Source organism: Anas acuta, chromosome 16, assembly GCF_963932015.1.
Source record: "Anas acuta chromosome 16, bAnaAcu1.1, whole genome shotgun sequence".
NCBI lineage: Eukaryota > Metazoa > Chordata > Aves > Anseriformes > Anatidae > Anas > Anas acuta.
The window spans coordinates 13,680,772-13,703,518 of record NC_088994.1 but is presented as its reverse complement, the minus strand read 5'-3'; the positions used below and the strand labels follow the sequence as shown (position 1 = coordinate 13,703,518).

General features: G+C 47.4%; 1 long non-coding RNA gene across 1 annotated transcript in view; it reads right to left on the bottom strand.

Moving 5' to 3' along the window:
• Positions 1-22,747, bottom strand: part of LOC137865685 (uncharacterized) — a 57,775-nt gene that overhangs the window by 34,380 nt on the left and 648 nt on the right. Inside the window, exon 2 of the long non-coding RNA XR_011102038.1 lies at positions 22,580-22,738. This is a non-coding gene — a long non-coding RNA (uncharacterized lncRNA). The remainder of the gene's footprint in view (positions 1-22,579; positions 22,739-22,747) is intronic.

Below are 22,747 nucleotides of genomic sequence, written 5' to 3'. Positions count from 1 at the left end.
TGGATTTTTGTGAAAGAACTAAGCCACGTCTTTAATCCCAAAGGCTTCATAAAGGCTTCATTTTTCTCTCTGGGAAAATCTCCGTCCTCCCTGCTCACTCACAGCCCTTTCTCTCCCCTCTGTCTAAGTTGCCTCCTCTGTATCTGAAGGAACGCTTGCCATCCTTTGAAGAGGTAGTCTCCTCTAAAAAATCAATAGTCAACATTGTCTTTAAATAGTCTGACATTTACCTTTGCTGCAGTTTTCATTTCTTTCCCGGACTGCTCAGTCTTTTGTATTACCCACGTACGCTCCCAAATTCGCTGCCCACAGCTGCCAGCCCACAGCTTTTTGGGGCTGTCAGTCCTGGTGCCAACAGTAAGGAGGCTTTAGCAAGATAATTAAAAGGACAGGAACTCCCTAATAGAAGCATCTTTAACTAATTTATGGACGACATCAAGTGAGAATAATTAGAAGCAAAAGGGTATTGCAAATCCCTGAAGAAAATACACTTTGAGTGCAGTTTTCCCAATAAGCAAATCTGAATGCTGGCCCAAAGGTCAAAAATAAAAAGGCCGTGAGCTTCAGCTTCCCCAGCCAGCCACCTTTCCTATCCCCTCTTGTCAAGAAATCGTCTAGGGGTTCATTTAGAAAGCTGCTTGTTCAGGGCCAGGCAGTTTGCAATCTGGGCAAGTTAAGCAAATTAGCAGAATTATTAGGTACGAGGCAATTCTCCACAGCCTGCGAAGCAACCGCGTGGTAAATGAGCTCACACCAGAGAGTTGCGCCGATCGAACGACGGCTGCGGTGTTTGCAGAGACAAGGCTGTGCAGGCATTTCCTTTGAAATAACACTGCCGTACTCCAAGAGAAGAATAAGAAGGGGAGTTTGTGCAGATTGCCTGGCAGGCTGAACGGGAAGGTGCCTTTGTCTTTTATGCACATTCCCGCTACCCAGCTCCTTCTGCGATAATAAATATAATCATTGTAATAAATGAATAAAGGGGAAAAAAAAAACAACACCTTTTACCATAGTTACTTCTAAAAGCAGGAGTGCTGGTGCCACGAGGACCCAGGCGCAGGTGGCTTTGCACCCGCTGTCCCCTGGGACTTGCAAGGACAGCTGCAGCACTGCAGCCTCAGGACGATTTTGGGAGCAGGCTTCGGGCAGCAGGAACACAAACCTGAGTCCTGCAAGAAGCCAACCAAAAGGTGGCCCACGCAGGGTTTCTGATCACTCGTTTGTATATACTCCTTGACTATTGATTTGATATTTTTATACCTTATGTTGTGCACTTAGGACAGAGGGGAAAAAAAATGGATTAACCAAGTAAATGTGCTTTATTAGCAGATCTCTGATGGAAAATTACGTCGGTTTTCCATTTAAAAGATGCATCAGATTTATCCACTCATGAATCAATTCGTTCATGCTTGAAAACCTACTAACACAGCACATAAAAGTTTCCAATGTCAAAGAGCTTGCTGGATTTAACAAAGGTTTAAAGTGAAGAAAATGTGTTACTGGGAAGCCTTCGGCACTCCCAAATCAGGTGAGAGGGAAAGGCACATCCCCAGCATGACACCAGGTCGTCACAGCAGGCTCAGCTCCAAGAGACCAAGTTGTCCTAGGGAAAGGATGGATTGCATCCATCAGCATCCATGCCAGCAGCAGCCCCCTGGGCATTTTCAGCCTCCCCCTGCCTATTCAGAAGAGCAAAAAAAAGCAACCACAGCTGCAAGCTGGAAAGCTCTGGTGACCAATTCTGCCTAAACCAGGGGCCAGACACCTGCCAGCTCCCTCCTAAGGGTGCTGGAGCCCTGGACGAGCCCAGGGCAGCCTTGAGCAATGCTGCAGTGATGCTGCTGGCAGATCAATGGTGAGGCTTCAGCCATGAGCACCGGCATTTCTGCAGCCCTGTTCCTGCCAGCATCAAGGGGGCAGTTACCCACAGGGAATCTGCAAAGTCAGGCTGAGCGAATTTACTAGACAAATCCTCTGTGATTGCCAGCCATGGACCTGAGCCACAATGCAGAAACTCTGGATCCGGATTTAATTTTTTCTCCCAGGTTTAGGAAGTTTAAGTCTCTGCCTGGCTGTTAGTTAACAGCTATTTTCTGGCTATACCTTGCTTTCTTAAAATCCCTTTTATTTATTTATTTATTTATCTATCTACTTATCTATCTATTTATTTATTTATTTAATATATATATATATTTTTTTCTCTTCTATTGACAGCTTTACATTCCATCCTATGCTTTAAAGTGAAGATGGATACAAATCATAGACTTCTACAATGATAGTTTGGAGGTCAGGATCCTTAGACTTGGAAAATGCTGGCTATGCCACAAATGACACGGTTATATTTTGTTTTGTTTTGTATATTATTTTCCTGTCTTTTTTTTTTTTTTTTTTTTTTTTTTGAACTGACGAATCTCCCCAGGGCTGTCCGTGTTTTTGTCTTTCCTGCAGGTTAGGGGCTCACTGGGCCATGCTCCTCACCATGGGAAGATGGTTGCACAGAGCTCAGACCACACAAGCAGTTGCGCAGGTCAGTGGAGCTGGGCAGCAGAGGAGCAGCCCATGTGTGAGAGCATCCTTCTGCTGCTCCTGCTGGACTGTACAGAAGATGCCATCACCCAGCCCCTTACGCTTTTGAAAACCATGAGCAGCACAGCTCGCTGCTTACATTTAATCCAAACTTATGTCCTACGGCTATCATATGCATGATTATGGCAGTCGGTTTTAATTAGTGATTGCGTCAATAGTATTGACATTTTCATCACTTCTGGGGGAAGTAAAGAATATTTTCCAGCAGGTGAAGTCCCCTCTTTGCAGTTCTTTTTCCCTCCAGCTGCACCCACTGTATAAACTGTGAATCTTATTTAAAAAGTGCAAGAATATTAAGTCCATTCTCTGTGCGAGTGCATTACAGAAACTTAGGCAGCACCAAACTCAAGAAATGCAGAAAAGCAAATTCCCTCCATCCTGTGTCAACAGTTGCAGTCTTGTTCTCAGTGCAATATTTATTATACAGCTTAACAGGAGCCCTGGCAGGACCCGGGAAATGCTGGCGGCCCTGCGACGAAGAGGAGCCGTTCAATAGCTTGCTGGGAAGTGGAGTCAGACACGAATGGATCAAGCCAGCCATTATGCTCGGTGATAAACACTCTGTAGGAGCTATGATTCACCCGGAAAGAAAGAGGAAGGCAGATCATTACATATATTGGCCATTGTTTTTAAAGAGCCAATAAAGACCCACTAGAAAAGGCATGGTTAGGAGTAGGAATGTATATATATATAAATTTCGTCCATCTTGAAAATACCTTTAGCTCACTTTGCTTTCTGCACAATATGTCAGGATGAATCTTCCTCCTGGATGATGGTCCTGGTGTAGATGGTGCTCACATTGTACAGTTTTTAATGTCTTTAACCATCTTTAGCTTTGTATCCTGATAGCCCCTCCAGGCTATATGTCAATGCCATCTGGGAGTAAAGGAAGAGACTTCTGCTCAAGTGCTGCAGTAACGTAGATCTCGACTAAAAATGCGCTTCCTTCGTTTGACAAACTGTCAGCACAGAACAATTATCTACCTGTTGGTTTGCTTGTCCTTTCTTTTTCCTTTTCTCCAAAAAAAAAAAAAAAAGAAAAAAAGAAAAAAATGAAAAAAAATGGAATGAAAAGGAAGTGCACAGTAAAATTCCATGGACAGAATCCAGCTAATCTGGTTGCTGGTCCCAGAGATGCATTTGCAGATCATCAAGGGCAAAAGTGGGTCTAAGCCTAAAATAGAGGGACAGTCTCTAACTTCTTTGAGGGAGTTTCCAGAGAGGACATCGCTAAATGGGATATCAGAGAGGAAGAGTAGGAGGGGTTGGACCTCTTGCTGAAAGAGTCCAAAGCTCATGGCTGCTCAGCAAACTGAAGAGACCTTTCCATTTTTCTCTTGGAATGAAAAAGATGGGGATGACAGATTTAGGGAAGAGCAAATATGATTTTTGTTAGCCATCTTGGTGTTAATTGGACTATACAGTTCTTTTGGAGAACACACACAATGCATGTGTAGAGCCCTAGGGAGAGTAATCCAAATTAGTAGATAAATTTGGTTACATACTTTGGTTTTTACTATCTTAGTTTTCTCCTTCCCTTCTTTACTGTCTCTTTTGCCACCTTCTCTTCCTACAATCGACTGTTGAATGCTCTCAGACCTGTGGGATATATAAGGTGTCTGGTTTTATCTCACTTAAAAGTCCTGTACAAATACTACGGATATTAAAGTACAGGTGTATTTAGCCCGATGTGTTTAGCAGGTCTGGATTATGAATTGCTGCTCAAAATAACATTTGCATCTGCTGACAAAGGTCTTTATTACAGAAGAGGTCAAGAAGAAAGGATTATTCCTGCTAATTATTCACTGCTATTTCATATTTGCACAAAATGTTTGAAGGACAGAGTCCTCAGCATTGCCTTGTTTGAGGAGCTAATAGGGTTTCTTTTTTTTCAGGAAACCAGCAGGGTCTGGTGGGCCACCAGAGCAGCCTCTAAGTGGCTATGGCTTATGGTGACTAAGCCAGGGCCTGATGCTAGGGTTTTTCAAAGACAGTGGTAAAACTTTGGCTCAGAGCTGTGCTTTATGGGAAACCAACTTGAAGAGGATCCAATTCTCAGTCTGTGGGCAGATCCACGGCCTGGGCAGCTCCTGGCTGAAAGGGAGCTGGCTCCATTTGCTCTGAAACAGAGCATCAGAAGGGACTGGGGAGTGAGCTGAGCTGAAAGACAGACTGTTGGGAGGGATACCTGCAATTTTTTGGCCCAGATCTTAGATTTGTCCCTATATGTTAGCAGTCGCTGGAGAGTTCCCCCGAAGCCTACCAGCTGCCTTCTGCTTGGGCCTCGCACTGCCTCGATTAGACCATAATAGTCTGTATTGTTATAGAAATTCCTTGTTAAGTGAATTCCCTATCTCATAAAGATAGAATTAAACAATAAAATTACTGGCAGAAATTTTCAAGCATGGGTGCCTGAAGGTGGGACCCACATTTAAGCCTCAGAATACACGGCCTGACTTTTGTAATCCCCCCGTAGTCATCTCTCCTCTGGCTTCGGGAGAGCTGGATGATTCCCACTATTCAGGGCTCAGATGGCTCTGGGGATACCTAAATCTGGCCCAAGGTGAAGTTTTGGCACCCAGATTTGTAGAGTGGCCAGTGTGTCTAGACACAGGAGTGTGACATCATTGTAGGAAAACCACACTGGATAATAAAATATCGTGTACCCCTGCATAAAGTGACCCTGTGAGAGCTGCTGTGCCCACACATATCCAGAACTCTTCCAGTGGGAACGGATTTCGGGAGCAACAAATACTTTCAGGGTTGCCTGTAGAGGAACACATGTGTCTGGGCTCTGTGTAGGTGCCGACAGCCAGAGCCTGGCAGCCCCGTTAGGAAGACAAATCACCCCGAGCCACTGCAGCAGGTGGGCCCTTATCCACCCACGCTTCTTGCAGGAGAAAACATTTTCATTTACATTCCGAGGTTTTGTTCCAATTGCAGTGCCTCCAGCTTCCCCATTTGACAACTTTTAGTAACTTAATTATCATTACCGAGGAGGAATTTTAATAACAGTGTTGTTTACAATGGATGCAGCCCTGGGGAACGAGGGAGAATAACCCAGGCTGCAGGAGCAGGAGGGAGGAGCGTGGTATTGTGGAAACCCAGGCCCCAGCCTGCTGGAAGCATCTGTTTCTACCCAACCTCTTCCTCTGGAGTCCTGATATCACTCACAGCCCAGACTGACAGCAACAAGGGACTTGTGCTGAGGGCTTCTTTTCCCTCGTGCTTTCATCCCCATCCTTTCTTGGGTATGGATCTTGGGTTGGACAGCATTAGGGTGACATTTGCTTAGCTGCTGCTGCTCACATGTTCCTTCCTGCTTCCCGTGATGCTTTTACTTGATGCTTCTGAGATGTCTTTGCCTTTAACACCCAGTGACATAAATATTAGATGTACATTAAGCCAATAGCTCCTTATTTTAAAACACTTGAATACTCTTGGTCCTAATAAGAACATATAAACAGTACCTAAAGGACCAGGGACCTGGAGTGAAGTGACCCAAATTTCCCAGGTGTGCAGGGAGACAAATCTCTGCTTTCCTTAACGCCAGGGGTTACCTTAGGCCAGGTGTAAAGACATGAACCAACTCTCATCAGACTTTTGCATCCAAATGGCTCATTACACCAGCAATATTCATAGCTCGTGATAGTCCTATAGATTTACAATACTTAGGAAAAGATGATGCCCAGCTTACTTTCCCACCAATCATTATTACACGGGAAAGCGAGTGATTTTCTTTAAGTCCATTAGCATAACATTAGTGTTTATAAGGAGCAGACCGCAGACCCTCAGAGGTCTTTAGGAGCATAAAGCCAACAAAATCATACTGGAAACCCTTTCTGGAATAAAGTGGTTATCTCCTGAACCTCTAAGCAGAGCACAGGCTGTGGATAGTTGTGGTCTGGGGCAGCTGGGAAGCATCTGGTGTTCCCAACCCAGCCCCTGCTGGGGCAGCCACATTACTCCCATTTCTTCTCTTGAGCCTACAGAATGAGCAGGACAGCGCAAGGAACAAAACACAAGGAGGGAACTTCAGACCAAAATGTTTATTCTTCATTGCAGTAGATGAAACATCGAGGCACGGTGCTCCCAGGAGGGCGTGAGCGAATACACGTGAAAACGCACAGCGTTTGCAGTTGAAATACACAGACCTGAATCACAGCGGGGATCAATAGAGGAGGACGATAGAGATTATCAATCTTGAGAGGTCTCCGTTACGCAGGATTGACTGGCAACCACATAATGACTCAGGCTCATCCCACCAGTTTAGAGCCCGGGTGATAGATCTGCAGATACCAGTCATCATCATCATCTCCTTATCGGCAGCACTCGTGTGCCCATCTGTCTTCTGCTACCTGAGTTGTCTCGGTCCGGTCCAACCTCCGAGGTGAGTCTGAGAGATCAATGCACAGCTACAGCTGGTTGAAGGGGACCAAATCCATTGAACAGTTGATTTGGTTCCATTTTACCAGCTTTAGCAAAGCATTTGGCCTTGCGGTCTGCAAAGCAAAGAGGGGAACTCCTTGGGGTCTTTTCCTTCACAGCCGCCGGGACCTCTTCTGAACTCGCTGCCTGATGCTGCACTGGTTCAAATGGCTTCACTTTCAGGCAATCAGGATTTATGTAAGCTTCTTAGCAGCTATGGATGAAGAGCCGGTCTGAATTAAAGAGGCAGTTTTAATAGCGCTCGAATAGCCTGCAGCAGTGACCACCAGCCTGTAGCATTTTTAACGCCAGTATTTGGCTCTGTTTTGAAGCCGCATTGCTACCACATCACGATGTAAGTAAAGTCTACTGTTTTAATCCAGGTACTTTAATTGTCACTTCCCGTTTCTCTGCTTTCAGAGCTTTAGCATCTGCTGTCCTCCTCTGTGCCCTGTGTTTGAGTGACTCAAGAGGCACGTGCCAGCAGCAGCAGGTCCAGCACAGAGCATCCCCTGCTATGACAGAGCCACCGCAGCGGAGAGGTTAGTCTCCTTGCCCTGCAGCCCCTAGTATTTTCTCATGTGCCCTCAAAAATCAATGTTTTCTGTGGCTTTAAGATCTGCTTGAGACAAGCAAAGGCTGTGCCACCAGCAGCAACCAACAGGAAGGGATGGGATGGAGAAGGAAATGGGGTGACCCTGCTGCATCTCAGCCTGCGGTACTCAAGCAGTGGCTCTGGTTGTGAACCCAGCCGCATGAGCACCCCACTGCTCCAAACAACTTGGGAAATCACATTTTAAAATCGCAGCAGCTCTGATCGTTTCTGCAGCAGGAGCCAATAAATTCAGGCCTTTCCTTCTTCACCCAGCGCCACGCACAGCTATTGCATGTTGCCATGTGCATAACCTATTTAAAGAATTTATATGCGTCACGAGGCAAAGGTGACTTTTCCCCCCTCTTTCTCACAGCCCACCACACTGCAAGATGACACTGGGAAAAGGCACCTGCACTGCAAACCACTGCAAGCAGAAATATTGCAAGTGGGCCAGCATTATTACTCCCCAAGAAACGTGGGCTTTGCATTGTAGCAGTAAGTACTGCGGATCACTTAACTGCCCAGCCCCGTTACTCTAAGCTGCCTATAAATAAATGGAGAGAGAGACAGAGAGAAAGAGAGAGAGAACAGCTTTTTTAAAAGAGCTCTACAATTAATTTAGTCGAGTTATCTCTAGGTACCTTTTCAGGAGACAATCAAGCCAAGGAACTAAATGGAAACTTAGACAGTGAAGACCTGGAAGTATTAAATTCGTCCTTTGGTGAGTTATAGGAGGCAGAGGAAAGTAATTATTTGCCGGTGATTGGGGGAAGGTGGAAGTGCCATTGATGGCCAATGCTGCATTGAGCCTGCAAGCTAAACCCTGACCAGCACATAGATTTTGGGTTAGTGAGCTGCCCAAGCATCAGCATTGCACACCTGAAGCATGCTCGGCTCTCCAAATGTCCTTGCTTTGTCCCTGTCCCATCATTTTTTTGGGGCAGTGAGGGGGTTAGAGTGAGTATCTTCTGCCGGAGATGGGTGCTGCCCCACTCCCCTGGCTTTGCTTCAGGGAGTGAGTGCCCCATAACACATTTATAATCACTGCGAGCACACGTGGGCATTCTGTAATGTTTTGTTTGAATTCTCCGCAGTGAGTTATGGGTGAGGTTTTCCTTTTTAGAAAATTAGTTTTTCTCTTCTGTACGCCATTAATCACAACTAATGATGTCTCTGGTGGTGAGGCATTCCCAGCAACTGAGGAAGAGCATCCTACACCATCAGCTGCTGAGGGCTGCAGCCTCCGTGCGGACCAGCCTGGGCATGGCCAGCATGAATTGCAGGGGCTTTGCTGGGGGTGTTCAAAGGTCTGAGCTGTGCAGAAGCTGCTCATCTCTCCCACAAAGCTGTGTTCACCCCTGACATAGCCAGGCAGGGTTTTGGAGTCAGTCTCCCTTTCCACTGAGGCCATGTCTCGAGTTCAAGCACCGCCAAATTTAGGTTTGCTGTCTGAAGGTCATCCGCATCCAGCCTGGCAATGCCTGGATTTAGGTATCACACTGAAAAGGTCTTTTCTGGCTGCTCTGTCCCCAGGACCAGGACCAGATGCTGATGCCACCCTCATCAGGACCCTTCTCCAAGCCCTGCCTGCAGGACCAGCACAGCCCCAGCTGGGAACATCCCCAGCTTAGTGCAGGACGGCAGTGGGGAGACATGGGAACGTGCCTCAGAGGCAAATCCAAGCCAAAATAACAAAATGAACCTGATTGTCTCTCTTCTGTCTCTGTCAGCCCCTGCATAGTGCCCCTGTTTTGCTTTGGCCAAGGTGCCAGCTTTGCTGACAGTGATTACAGTCCTGAGAAAGGACAAAACCCCTGCATTAGCAAACCACTGCCCCAGCAAGTGGGATCAGGAGTAGGTAACATAAAAGGGCCTGATATATTGAAGACCTTTCCACTTTAGCCTCAATATTCTAATAAAGACATTTTATATAGACAGCACAGAAAAGCCAAAGAATTTATCAGCATTTGTCGATATTCCTAATGAAGCAGAAGATTCGACATGCAATAGAATTAGCCTACAAGGAACCCTTGCATAGGGCCCATCCTTCTGAGTCCAGAAATCTCCTGCCTATTCCAGTCCGATACCCTTTTGAGAAATGAACATCTCTTGAAGCCATTATCATTACAAGCTAAAAGGCCAAATGAGACAAAGTACTGTTGCTCTTCATCTGAATAAACAAATCATTTTTAGATCAAATGCATTAACAATTTATCATGCTAAAATCCAATCAAAAGGAAAAAACAACAATACAGAACATTGATTTCCTACAGCTTTATCTTAATGAAGTGCACATTCCCTTTGTAATTAGCTTTGGAAGGTTTTTTTTTTCCCCTTTCCTGAAGTTAATGTGTTATTTGATTTCCATCCAAATGTTACTAAATCTGAGGAAATTTCCCCAAATGAAGTGGCTTTTGATAATACAGGAAAATGTCTACTCTCTCATTTGGCTATTTTTCCCCCAAACAGCCGTACCTGTACTGCAGATGATTCAACTTTATTGCATGGTGTCTTTGCAAGGATGTTTAAATCAATGCCATAGTTGCTGTATTCTGCACACTGTGCCATTTGTAAGCCAGAAAATACAACCTCATTGCTTTTATCCTTCTTCTTACAGACATCAAATATTAATTTAATTTATATTATTACAGGGAAAAAGTGGACTGTGTTTTATTAACATTTCTAAAATTATAGGTATTCAACCCAAAAAGTATGCTCCAGACAAGGCTGGGGAGTCTTCCGCTTGGATTTTATTTGACTTAATTAAAAAGCACTCAGTTCCTTTGGGCACTAAAGTAGTTGCTGACAGTGCAGTAGCCACTCAGTCTTTCAAAACTATTACCTGAACTTAATAAAGTGTCTGTTTAGTTTATACACCTCTGTGAACTCACCTGTCTCCCACAGACATGATGCGGTTCCTGCTAATGGCTGGCGAAGGCAGCAGGCTGACGGCAGCCCCCAGACACCCCGGGCAAATCAGCTGCCCTGAAACACAAATCCCATCACCTTTTACCTTCCCTATCTACCTTTAATACCAATATCCAAAGTGTTCAAGTCTCCTCCGTGCTTGTAACGATCAAATGTGCACTGCTGGAAAAGCTTTTTCCAGGCCGCCTCTCCATTCCTCCACTGAATATCTCGTTTAAATCTTTTCTTCTTTAAATGATGCTGAACAGAGGACTATTGCTTTCATCCTGCTTCACTGAGTATTTGCTGAAATGCAATGGCTAATTTGATAGTCCGGTTTTATTTGGATGTATTGCCAAGGCAGACAGCAATATCTCTGGCAGAGAATAAAGCCCCAAACCCTACCAATTACCAGCTCAGTCCTCAGTCGTACAGGAGACCAAAAGTGACCTTATCAAATCCTTGGCTCTCAATACGAACAACTCTGTCTTAATACAGATTTTGGCCTTGTAGATAAAGGTCCTTGTTTGTACACAGACCAAGAAATGCAGAGCACCCATGCCTGGAGGGAGCTGCAAAGCCCAAACCAGGGCTGAGGAGCCCTCGGAGGCTGCGTGGCTCCGAGCAGGGCTCTGAGCATCCCGTTGGGAGCTGCCCCTCCTGAAACCATGGCCAGAAATAGTTTCCACTTTGGATTTCCAAACTCACACGCTCAAAGAGAACAAAGCCGTTCCCTAATACAGTTTGTGCATTTTATGGACCAGACAATTAAATAGGTTTTAAAACATCTGCTGACTGCATAATTCCATACAGGGGAGTGCACTCAGCATTTTTAAACAGCAACGGCTACGAGATACCACTTAATAGTACAAAACACCAGCAGTCCCGTTAAAATCAATAGAAAATTAGATGCTATGAAAATGCAATATGTGTCCAATTAGTTATAATTGGAGCAAATGGTGATGCAGATAAACTCCTGGAGTAAGACGTATTTGTCCAGACCGCTCCCTGCTTGCTTTCGGCACGGCGCGGTATCGGCGGTGGCGGGCCCCGCTGTATCCTATAGCATGAATGATGATCCCTCTAATACACGTATGTTAACTGTTATCTAATTATGGAGCTGCTCAGAGCCTGCAGGACTGCTTCGGTGCCCCAGCGTGCGTGGTGAAAAATGATCCTCTGTCACACAGAAACCTCCCTGTTGTACTTGACAAATTATGCCAGCAAACCTGTTTAAGAACTAAAAAATCCTTGGACATGGTGACAGGCCAAGAAATATGTTGTTTGGGGACAGATATTTATTTATTTATCCGACGGAGGTTAAGAACTGTAGCTCAGTTCACTTTTCTCCTGCCTGCCTGCTGCTCTGGCAGCTCAAAACCCTTCTCACCAATTATTTTGCAGGCTTCTTTCAACTCGTAAAAACTCAGTCGCGAGGCAAAACAGGAACTAGGTTATGCGATGCTAATGCTTTATTTTTAACATCTTTCCTGCAACACGGTGGCCTTCTCCTGGTTTAATCTTATGACTAAAGAAAAAGAGCGACAATCCCGCTCCCCATGCAAAGGCACATCCCCAGCCGAGCATCGCCGTGGGCCAGCGCTCCAAATCCCTCATGCCCTTGCGGAGTATGGAAGCGTAAAGCCACTCACATCGCTCCTGGTACAACAAATGTTATTAATTTCCAGGGCTATTTTTTCCTATAAACATCTGCAAAGTATCAGTTATTTTACACAAACTGTTGGCTCTGAGCTAAGAAGCAATAACCATCCCCCGGGCTCTTATTTTATTCTGGTTTTAGGTTAATAATTCAAATCAGCAACAAGGACTGATGGGAGCAAAGAAAAAAAAGCTCGTTTACCCAGGTCTGAAACCTTCCTGCATTATTGCTACCGTTACTTACACCGGTAAGAGAACCGTCTCTCAAGAAAGAGTAAAAAAAAAAAAGAGGTGGCAGCTTTTATTTGTTACGCTGACTCAGCCGGCCGGTGGAACAAGAAATGTTCAGACCCAATCCATAACTTTTGTGGCCGCTCAAAGGACATATTCTTCCTCGACACTGATAAAAGTTTAATATGTAGTTGCCCGGGTTTTTAATAAACTTGTCAACAAAAGAGCAAAGCAAATTGATGGGGACCTTCCCAGGAATAAATTCAGCTTCAAATAGGCCAAATGAGTGTGGAGGACAGAGAGGGGAAGGCACACGGGCAACTTTTGCTGTTCCTTGCAAAAATGGCACAATGGATTTTAGCGGGTGCGTATGTGTGTGCGCCTTATTATCTCCGAGACAAGGCTTTAGGACAAAGCTAGCTTAATTTAAAGAACGCAAGCTGGTGCGGCACACAGTGCATCACGGCCCTGACACAGCGAGGAAGGGGGGGACAAAGCCCCTGTATTAAATTAATGGTGAAGCCTTTCGCCGATAAAGAAATGCCATTTCTTTATCCACATCTGCCAGACCTCTCCCAAAGGCTCAAGACATCCCCTGCCCATACCACAGTCACTTTGGGACAGACCCCGAGGTACGCTGCCACAGACTTTGCTCATGTGCCAAGTGCCGGCGATGGAAGCAGACAGCACCATGCTCAGCACCGTGCTCCCCCCTCTCGCCCTGCCTGCTCCATGGGCTGCCCGTGCCTCCATCCTCCTGCCCATCCGGGACCCCACTTTGCAGAGTCACCCCCAGCTTTAGAACCCAAATCCCCCACTACACAGATTTCACAACATCCTCTCCGGCTGCCACCTGCACAGGAATATCCCCCACTCTACCAATCCATCCCCATTCCCTGCTTCAGCTTTTCACTTCAAATAAGCCAGGCAATGAGCTTCCTTTGAGCAAAAGACCATCCTTTCTGGCTGCCTCCTGCAGCCTCTGGCTACACGTGTGGCCGACCTCGCACCCAGGCATGGCTCTGCTGCAGCCAGGTGAGCAGGATGTGCACCAGCTGCATGCTCCCTGCAAGCCTGGGAGGGAAACCACTGCAGGAGATTCATTATTTCCTATTAGCTCCCATCAAGCCGGTGCCTTAAATTATTAAGACTTGTTTTTCTTTTCTTTTTTTTTTTTTTTAATTTGTTGACCCGAAGTAAACACAAGTATTAAATCAGATTCCAATAATCTCTCTGACAGCAAATTAACCCGCTGCGTCCGAGAGAGGAACTGGAAGCTCTGCTCAACATCTCGCCTCCAGCTCCGCCGTCCCCGCAGGCTTCGTGTGCGTGCAACAGGTTAAAAAGCAGAAGGCCAGATCCTGCCTTCAACCTCGGGTCGCTTCCCAGATTGGAAGCTCTGCCCCGGCTGCTGCGGTGAACTTTATTCTCGACCGCTCTTAGGTCACCAGATTCCTGCTGCGGGAGCTTTATCCGACTCCCCAAATGCCAGGGGCGACGTGCCTATGTAAGGGCTTTGCAGGAGCGGCTCCTGCCCTTACAGCTGCTTGGGGACTTCTGCGGTCGGCGGTCACGAGCCCTGCGCCTCCTGGCTGCCCAGATGCCACCTAATCCGGCCGGCAGGAGGGCAGCTGAGAATGAGCACTATTTATTTATACCAGCTGCTCTCCGTCCCTGGGCTGGTCGCTCTGCCCGTGGCTTTTTTAGCTAGAGGTGCCCGTCCCTGAGCAGGCCATATCTGGGCATGGCGAAGCATTTACAGGCAGGGCGCTGTGCTTCATGAAAAGAAGAAAGGGGGGGAAAAAAAAGGAAAAAAAAAAAAAAAAGAGGAAAAAGCCTGCATCTGTTCAAGTTGTCACTCACCCTGCTTCCCCCGAACCCAGCACCCAGCTGGCCTCCTGAGCACCACCAGCAACTGCTCCAACTGCTAAACCTTCAGCTATTAAGTTCCCCCTTGTTCAGAACGTGTCTGCCCTCCGCCAGCCTTCCACCTGTGCACACAGCTACCCGCAGTTGGCCTCTGTTCCTCGGCACGGACCTTTGTGCAAGAAATACAGGCTAGGAGCAGGGACGCATGCTGATGCTGGTTAAACAGCACGGGAAAAAAAATGCTTTGGGAGCATCACAGGGCAGCAGGCAGAGGAGGGTGACTTGGAGGCTGGACAGGACTTTGCATTTTGGCCATTACACACCCAGAACAAGCTCGTCCTTGGGGAGCTGCATCAGCCTGCCTCGGCCTTCTCCAGCCTTACCCCCGTGGTGCGAACAACGGCTTCAGCACCTCTCCAGCAAGCAGCCATGCTCCTCCTGGGGGAAAGGGAGGCAGGGGAGCTGCAGGGCTGCAGGCAAGCCCCACGAGCATGAGGCTGCTCCTGCTGTGACCCCTGCATCCCGACGGGGAAGCACCTTGCGGCAGCGCTGCACAGGCACCTTAGGTCAAGAGCAACTTCAGCAGCAAGCGCTAAACCCAGCGTCTTCGCTGGGAGGGAATTGCGAGCGCCGTGCTGAAATCAGCCCCGGGCTTTCAGGGGAGGGATGCCAGCTCCGGAGCGAGGATATTTCTCCTGCGAGGAACACACCACCCCCTCGCCCACAGCCACTGCTAAGTGCAAGATGTGGTGAAACTCTTTAAAAATAGATATATTCCCAAGCAATGCATGCCGCTTGCATCTGGCAGGGCAAACCCAGCATGGAAGATCTCGCTTACTGACTAAAAAGCCTCGTAGCAGCTCAAGGCTCGTGCAACCTTGACTCTCTCCTCCTCTCTTCAGGGCCCGCTCTTCTTCTTGGCCTAACCCAGTCCTGGGAAGCACAAGGGAAGCCCTGCCCAGCTAGGCTGGTGTCAAAGGCAGGGAAAGATACTGCAGTGCAGTGCTGATCTCTTCTGCAATCGGACGTGCAGACTAGCCCGAGTGCTGAGTCAGCACAATTTCTTTTTTGATTGGTTGATCCGAGTAACATACTTTCAATGTATGCTAAAGGGGCAGCAATTAATACGGTTCTCCCCTTTCCCCACCTTTCCGAACGCTTCGAATCAAACACACAAATCTCACCCCCAAAGTCACTCTCTGGTCCTAAATATTCCGAGGTTCTTTCATTTTTAATTTAGGGCATTAAATTTTATTTTTTTTTTTGCAATCTAAGCGATGCTCACTTTGATCGACTTGTGCTGCAGCAGCTAAAATATCTGTCCTGCAGGTCAATCTAATCATGCTTAATAGCAGTTTATTCTTCAACGCAACATTTTTCACATTGGGTCGACAGTTTTAAATGAGATTGCTGATGCACCCCTTTACTAATGCTTTTACCAGGGCCAGCACATCCCTTGAAATACTCGTGCAATAAAATGGTTTATTGCTCTTGATGAATGCACTATTAAACTTGAATTGCAAACATACCCCCCCTTTTTTTTTATTTCAAAAGAGGGTGCTGGAATTTATTGGACCACCTGTCTTCCAATACTAAGTAATAGTAACAAGAGTAATAATAGATCATCAACATAAAGAAACGCACAAAACTAAAAAATAAAAAATAAAAAAAATGCTGGGGAAAACCGCACGGTGCGAATTCATCCCCGCACTCCCTTGTGCGTGTGCAAAATGCCCATTTTCTACCTGCCGCTAGTTCCGCTTACATGAGGAAAATCCATCTCGGGAACGGCTGGGTTTTGTGAGGCATAGAATAGAAAAATTTAACTAATTTGGTCCACTGGATTTATGGCTTTTACAATCCTCAGCGCTCCTGCTCCCACGGGCGGCACTGCTCAGCGCGTGCTGTGCAGGGCGGTTGGGCGCAGCTGAGCATCCCGCCTCGCCTCGCCACCGCGGCCCCCTTGTATGAAGCACGGAGGAGAAGAGGCTTAATCATAGCTGAGAAACAGAGAGGACCTAGTGCAGAGGAGCAGTCCCATTTTTAATCCAAAGAGGGAAAAAAAGAGAGAAGGAGCTGCCACTAAACGCAAAAACAGCGCAAATTGTTTGCTGAAGGGCCAAAGCCCTCATCTGCTTCCACCGATGCTATTGGCAAATGGGCTGCCGTGGCATTCCCATTTAATTTTACATTCCCATTTACTTTTTGACATCACCCGGGAGAGGACAAGGCCTCGGGATGCACCCTGCACCCCCAAACCTCCATCACGTGCTCCCGCGCTGTGAGACAGCACTCGGAATTACGGCTTGGAAAATATTTACATAAAAAATAAATCTGAGCACTTAGCGACTTCCTAAAGTTAGCAATTCCGTGTGATTAACAAGCATATTAATTCAGAGGTGGGAAGGAGATAAAAATTGCATTAGGAATGCAGGTATCTGCTGTAAATCAGACCGTGAGCACCTTCGCTACAGAAATGCACAGTGGTGGAGGAGGCTTAGTGACACCTGCACTGGGGGAGAAAGGGAAGAAAAGCAAGACTAGAGAACAAGGGGATGGGAGAAAGAACAAGGAAAGAAGGAAATAAAAGAAAAAAGAACAAGGCAGAAAGCAAGCAAGCAAGAAATAAAGAGAAAATGGAAAACAAGTAAGCAAAAGACAGGGAAAGAAGGATGGAAAGGAAAGAAGGAAGGAAAAGAAAAAAGGGAGAAAAAGGAAAGGGGGAAGTGGTGGGGTAAAGGGTCAGCAGAGAAAGGAGGGAATTTTGTATCATGGCCAGACTGGTGAGGACCATCCTAATTTCCCACCCAGTGACTCAAGCTACCAGTGATGTTTTACAAGGGAGCGAAACTGCAGCCAGGCTTGGGCATCAGCGCTCTGTGCCCGGCCTCTGCTTATTTTCCAGCATCCACACCCTTCTTATTGAAATCTGGCCTCAAAATAGGGCAGGATGCCCTCAGTGGCTAGGACCCATCCTCAGGTGACCCAGGGACATAAGGGACTGTCCCCAGGGCCCAGAGGATGATGTCCAAACTGTCCCTTCCCAAAGTTTTGGCAAAGCAAAGAACGGTTCCTCCGCTCCGGGGAAGGGGCTAAGCACTCCGCGTGCATCCATCAACTGCGGTATTTGTATTTAAAAAAACAGAAAACCACTATTATTAAATCCCACTGAATAATGTACAGAGGAAATCTCCATGAGAGCCCAGCCTGCCTTTTCTAACCCGCTATTCATGAGCGCCTGCTTCCAGTGAAATCCCCTTTGGCACACGTGTAACAAGTGACAGCGGCGCTCGCCATGAATAGCAGCGGATCAAGGCTTGGTAAGGGCCTGAGGAGCACTTTTGCCAAGAGAGATGTGCTGAAACTGCAGGGAATTCACTCAAAAGCAGAACATTACAGTGCCCTTGTCTGCACGGTGGGGTTGTGGAGATAAGTTTGGGTAGCTCAGGAGCAGGTGGGACTTGGAAGTTTGGTGCCAAAGTGACAAGAATTTGTCCGAAAGGGGATTTCAGAAGCATGAGGAAGATTGGGGCTCAAAGCTTTACTTGCCTCTTACCCAGACAGAAAGTTAAACTTGTTCACCCAGAGTATCAAACCCGTTTTTACCACCTTGCCTCATTCTTGTGGGATCCTGGAAATGTAACCAGATATTTCATGGTGCAAAAGGTTAAAAAGCAAAACCAAAAGGCGGTAAAAGCTTCCCAAATCCGAGGAGCTAATTTTATTATTTTCCTCTAGGAAAATAACAGGCATCTGTTCAAAGCGCTCTCGTGCCTCTAGTTGTGACCTAGTCACTCAAGGGCTGTTTCCAAGCAGTGTGTTGCTGGCACACAGACACAGATTTCCTTCTCTCCAGTTTTAAGCACAAAAAGTTTTAACACAGAAAAGATTCAAACATGTGAAGCCAAAATACTGCACATCTAAGCCACAACTCTTGTATCCTTTTTCTCTTTCTTCTTCTCCCCCACTCCACCTCCTTTTATTTTCCCTAGATTTAATGATCAGGCAGCTCGGGTTGTTACCTAGCCTTAGCTGGGGGGAAAAAAGGGCTGGGGGGGAGCAGCAAAAAGGAGGGACCTGCCTGCATCCCTGTTGAAAACCAGGAGTGGACGGCCAGCCTTCCTCTGGCATTGCCTTTCAAAGCCCATGCCGCAGTCAGCATATTGAATATTTAATGTCCTGATGAGCATTTCCACCTGCTGACACAGGCAAAGTGACAGAACAATACACGCACTGGAACAAGATCATCAATTGACTCCCCAGCCAGTCTGCCATGTCAGGCATTTAAAAAAATAAATAAATTAAAAAAAAATCTGTCTGTCTTTCTCCCCCCCCTTCGCACGGGGTCACACACCGCTCCTCCGAGAAGGGTCCCCACCTGAAATACATACTTCTTTACATTCCATAGATTGCCAGGTTCATATGGGCATATAAAGAAGTATGTCTCTCAAGCAGGTAGTTTCAATATGCGCATTTATATGTTCACGGGAGAAAATAGCGCTGATGGACAATTTACATCCCGGGAGTGAGTTAAGGCACAGTTTGAACACACACACACATGCACACACACACCCCCTTGCTCCCCTGCTCACGCTATTTGCTGGTGATCTCAGCTTTGCCCTCGCAGGTTTCTGGTTTTTGGGGCTGGGGGCTGTGCACCGGGCAGAAAGTGCCGGCAGCGTGGCCAGCTGCCCTGCTCTTTGGGGCTCTTTGTCACGGAAATGGCACAGAGGGGGAACCCAGCTCCCAGCCCACCTTCAGAGAGGGTGTTCCAGCTGGAACCGCAAACTTTCAGCAATTAAAAAAAAAGCAAAAATGTGCTTCAGCAGAAGGAATTTCCTTTGTGTGTATACATATGTATACATGTGTATCATTTTAGACAAAGACATGCTGGGGGAAGTTAAATAAATATTATTTCCCCATTGCCTCCACCCTGCAATTTAGAAACAAAAAGCCAATTTGCTTTCAGAAAGCCCGAATCCAATGTCTGGCTGCTGATGTACAAAGCACCACCAGGAAGGACCTGCTCTATCTGCCAGAGCAAGAAAACTCATCTGCTACAGACAAGCAATTGCTTCCATCAGTAAGTAGAGATTAAAGCATAGGAAGAAGAAAGCGTCTTACCTAGTGAATCCAATGATTTTTCCTCTGCTGGTCACCACGAGCGAGACACTACCTTGCAGATAAGCCACCCCCAAAATGCCTTTGGGAGAGTTGAGGGTATTTAAAAAGCAAAAATTAAAAAAAAAAAAAAATCGCTTTTCACAAGTCATCCAGCCAGCTGAGGATTCGGGGGGGGGGTGGGAAGACACCTGCAGAGATGCAAACTAAAAAGCAGCTGAAGCCAGGTGCCGGCAGCTTAGGCCGAGGACTTTCCGAGTTGTCCCCGCGGGATGGACGTCCGCGTGTGCCCGTGTCCCTCGGGGGGCTCGTCCCCGCGCGCGGCCCCGCTGAGGCTCCCGCTCGCTCTGCCCTCGGCCAGCCGCCACGCTGAGCTTTAAAGCTCCCGAACAATGTGGCTGCGACCGTGGGCCGAGCTGAATAGGCAGCCGCTGCGGGCAGGATTTCGGCGGCGGAGGTCACGGCGGGCGCTGGCTGCTCGCTCAGCACCGCACGGCACCGCACGGCACGGTTGGTGGGCGCTCACCTGCGCCCCTCGCCCCGCCGCTGCCGCTCGATAGCAATTTGCAGGCAAATGCACAACGCCCGCCTCGGTGCTAATGAATTTGGCCGTTCATCCCAGGCTCCTAATGAAGCCTTTAAAGAGGGTTTAAGTAAACTTAGCGAGCGGCAAAGTAAGCACTTTGGAATACCTAATTGTGTCGATGCTGTGCCACTGCTCTGTAAAATATCGCTGCGAGACGGGGAGTAAATATTTCCCTGCTCCCATCCACTTCCATGGCCCTGCAGTGCCGGGGTGTGAGCCCCCCAGTGCTGTGCACCGTGCACCAGCTCGGGCAAGTGCCTGGTCCTGGCTCTGGGCAGTGCCCTTCCTCACTCCTGCCAGTGCTGCTGGCCCTTTGGAGCATCGGTATTTGTCTAATTCTGAGGCAAATTTCCACCTTTAGTTTGGAGCAAGGGAAAGAGAGATGGAGCTGTGGCACCATGGTAATGCATGACTGCAGAGAAATTAAAGTGAAGGGAGAACTGAGGAGTGTGAGGGAAACTCTGGGCACTTAAGATTCAAAAAAAAAAAATAGGAAAAAAAGAAAAAAAAAAAAAAAGAGCACAAAAACCCAAGTGCAGGTGGGTTTTGCATGGCCAAGACACTCTGAGGGTTGAGTTGCCCTCAGACAGACAAGAGCAGGCCAGGTGCAGGGAGCGGGGCAGCCGCTTGACACGTTGAGCCATTAAAAATTTACAACTCATCCCCAATTTGCCTTCCTCAAATCCACCCAAACACACGCGGTCCTGAGGAGCCCCAAACTTCCACAGATGTGTGGGACAGCGGCTGCCCCGCTCCCTTCTCACTTGGGGTGAGAGCTGCGTCGTGGCCTGTTGGATCCCCACTAAGGCTGGAGGCCATGGCACAATCATGAATGCAACTCTCATCTTCCTGCTTGCTCAGGAGCAGATTTGGGTTTAAATTTGGTCATGATTTGCCCAAGGGTTTTCCCTTTGGGTGGAGGAGCACACAAGCAGCGTGACGATGCTTTTAATAGTGAGGCCGGGGGCACTTTGTGGTCCATGTCCTGCACTAACAGCAGGAGGAAGCGGTGGTGGGCAAACAGCACCCAACATCCTCAGCCCACCTCGGTGTGCTGAGCTCTGGTGCTTGCTCGGAGCAGAAAAAAAAGAAGCACAATGAAATTGTGGTTGTGGTGGAAAAAAAAAAAGAAAGAAAGAAAGCAAAAAAAAAAAAAAAAAAAAAAAAAGCAAGGAAATGTGGACAGTGCAGAGGCCAAGGAGTGAATAAAAGTGAAGGGAAGAGCCTGAGGTGCTGGGTAGAAGGGAAGCAGGGTGGTGGAAGGGATGGAAAGCAGGGGGCCACACATCAGTTCCCTCCTCTGCCCCAGCCTCGGGGTGCCCCTCAGGTCCCAGTGGCACAGTCGGGCTGCGGCCATGCAGCACAAAACTTCGGGACTCGGAGGCAGCCTGGATTTGGGGCTGGGCACAGGGCAGGGAGAGGCCAGCGGGGCCAAGGCAGAGGCACAGGGCAGGGGCTGGGCTGGCCTCAGCCCTTCAGGGAGGCAGGCACAACCTCCTGCTCTAGAGAAACGGGCAGTTAAATCCACAGCCCAGCTCGCAGGTTTCTGCCTACACCATTGCACACGACAGCTGAGTGTACACTCCCCGCACAGACATATGCACATAGCACTACTCTAACCACAGACAGGAGGTGCATTGCATTGGGATCGAATGCTACACCTGCTTAGAGACAGCATTTAGGTATCTCTGGATAAAGCTCTGTAAAATACACATATGCATGCTCTAAAGCATATCTGAATTTGTGTGCACGCGGGTATAGAGCACAGCATCCCTCACCCAACACCGATGCACATATATTTATGCGACTAGGTATCACCGCTCTCATATAAAATATAATGACCACAGCCAACTCTTAGCTGCAGGAGCAATAACAGCCGATTGCTGGATGAAGTGTAACCTGAATTTCAAACCCCTGGCAGGAAAACCTAACTTCTCCTCACATTTCCTTTCCGACCATCCCCAAGCCATGCGCCTGCAATTAATGCTCTTTCCTCGGCATTTGAACAGTTAATCACCGCGGCATTGAGATCATCGCAAGTTAGGCTAAGTTTAACCACATTTCACCCTTTTGCTCTGGCTGGTATTAGCTCATAGCCGCTAGTTTGGTGCAAATAAATAAATAAAGCCCCAATCCCCCTAGGTGTCATTAGCCAGCCTGGATCTGAATTAGGCATTTAAAGGCCGGTTTAACCTTGCAGAACGGTTGCATGCCAAAGTTCTAACATTTCAGTTCAGATTATTCTAGTGCACTGCTTGCTCTGCAGTTTGTTGCTTTTTTATTTTTTTTTTTTTTAAATGCGGAGTATGCCACAGCAGAACAACACGAAAAAAAAAGAAAAGGGGGGGGGAGAAGGTCTGCTAACCCATCCACCGATTAAACACAGCCGGCACATCCCCGCACAGACACACACACGCGGCACACACACACACATCTGCCGGATGCAAAAGCAGACATTTAAGTCCCTGGGTAAGTTGGATGGGCACTCGGTCCTGCATCGGCCAGAAAAGTGTTTAAAAAAGAGCTGAGCTGGTGTGGTTAAAGGGAAAGACAGGGAGCAGAAGAGGGGAAGGAAAAAAAAAAAAAAAAAGACATACCAGTTAGGAGCTTCTGTTGCAGCAGAGGACTCACCAGAGCACTAGCTGAAAGCTGAATCAGCTTTTGAGAGTTAGGGATGCATAGAGGAGGGTCATGGAATCACAAGGTAATAATGCGCTTCATGCTGCAGCCGTCAGCCTTCTCCTTATAGCCAATCTCTAATGCAG